Consider the following 2,195-nt stretch of genomic DNA (forward strand, 5'->3'; position numbering starts at 1 on the left):
ATTCTTTCATAACTCTAAGTGAAAATATGTGATTCCACACAGAAATCCTAACCCAGGAACACAATCCATATATATTCTATCACAATGCCAATTTTAAAACACCAAATAGAAAAGAAGAAAACAAAAATATAAAACAGCTTCAATATTAGAGAACTTTTATCATCTGAATTCTGAGAAAAGATGAAAACTGTTTAATACTTCAGGAAAATAAAATAAAGCAGAATGACAAGATACCTAGGGCTATTGCAACCAGGAAAGAGATGTGTGTGCAGGAGAATTACTTCTAAAGTAAAAGAGAAAATATTAGAATGCTACTGAGAATTAATGAGCATAGACTAGGAGGAATGGAAGGTTGCTTGGAAGCTGATAAGAGTCCTGGACTCTACTGATAATGCATTACTGTCAATAAATTGAGTAAGTTGTCACTGCATTTCCTAGAATATGTTGTAGTGAATAAACAACCTAAGAAGTCCATGACTTAGCACCACAAAAGTTTATTTAACTCTCTTTGAGTTTTCTGTGTTGGCACCCTGTTCCGTTTATTATGGTTATCCTCAGATTCCTACGGCTCTTAGCTTCACTTAGCATTCGCTTCCACCTTCACATGGACAGAGGAAAGAAATGTGATAAATCACTTTTGAGTCTCGATAAATTCCAGTGAAAATGATGTATGGTATTTATACTCAGATTTCACTCAACACAGTGTATTGTATTACTATCTCACTCTCTATGGTTTTGAAATTAGTTCATATACAGAAAAAGAGCCAGATGATATTTAGAATAGTTACAAATCACATTAGGTATGACAAAAAGAAGCTAAAAATCCTTCAAATAATTTAGTTTTAACTGGTATGCTCATTACGCGTAAGTTACAAATGAAAATAAGGATAGAGAGGAACGTAGGTACTCTGGTATGAAATCATATGTGAATAATCCAGTGTATATGTTCAGTGTTTCATGTGTGACAGAGAAAATATTTAGTTGGATAACTTTCAATTTCAGACATTAATGGCTGAGTATGTCAGCCGGCATTTATGAAGTAATCCATTTTCAATTAAAGTCCTCTAATTTGTGATCATGGAGATGTGTCTTGTATACTTTCCTTTTTGTCTTCTGGTATGCTCTAAGCACAGGAAGTCAAGGATGCTCAATAGACATTGTATGAGGACAGGGATACTGTTTCTGGTCTACTCTGTTCCTACAATCATTGTCAGCTTGGTTGCTGGGATGTTCATAATATCACCTCTACAACTTGCTTCAGTTACTTCACCTGTACAATGTCTTTCACACAAGTCTTAGAAGCATCCTTACAGATTCTCAGAATACTTCAACCACCACTTAATGGTGAGTTCTTCTGGCCTAGCTTACATGAACGCACAGGAATAAGGGTTCTAAATGACTAGTAGTTTAGAAATAAGAGGGACAAAAGAGGGAGGTGTTGCATAAGTTAATGACTAAGCAAGTTTATTAGTAAGTACAGAGTTGTGCACACAGTTTCAGGGTAGAGATGTGACAAGGTTAACTGAAAGCTAAATCAAGCAATATTGTAGAGAGAATACAGTTTACCTCAGACACAGCTACTTTAAGATGAATAAGGACAGCACTTCAAGGATGAAAGCTAGGTTTGCAGAAACCGAAACCCCTTCAAAGTCCTTTGCCTAGTTCCAGATCAGAACTTGCTCAGTCTATCCCAAGAGAAGGACATAGAACTATCATTTCCTTTGTTCTTTTATCAGGATCTCTGAGAAAGCCACGGATTGGTCCAGCTGCTAACAATCTCCTAGGGAACTACATCATGCATCTCAGGGAGACTGAAATAGTTGGTTGTCAGTAGCCATAATACGTTTCTCAATACCACTTTTAGATCCCAGTGGGCCTTTATTTTACTTTTTAGCACAAAATACTATTTTAGTCATTTAAATTTGTTATGTATATTATGAAGCCTTAATATTTTGAACTTTCACTAATGCTGGTAAAACTGCTTTTAAGAATTTAGGTAGTGGATGGGAGAGCAACCTCATAGAAGCAGGGGGATGGGGAATGGGATAGGGAGTTTCTGGAGGAGAAACCAGGAAAGGGGATAACATTTGGAATGTAAATAAATAATTTATCCATAAAAACAAACAAATAGATAGATAGATAGATAGATAGATAGATAGATAGATAGATAGATAATTCGAGTAGTGAGCTGGAGA

This window comes from Grammomys surdaster, unplaced genomic scaffold (genome assembly GCF_004785775.1).
Source record: "Grammomys surdaster isolate TR1022 unplaced genomic scaffold, NIH_TR_1.0 65, whole genome shotgun sequence".
Taxonomy (NCBI): Eukaryota; Metazoa; Chordata; class Mammalia; order Rodentia; family Muridae; genus Grammomys; species Grammomys surdaster.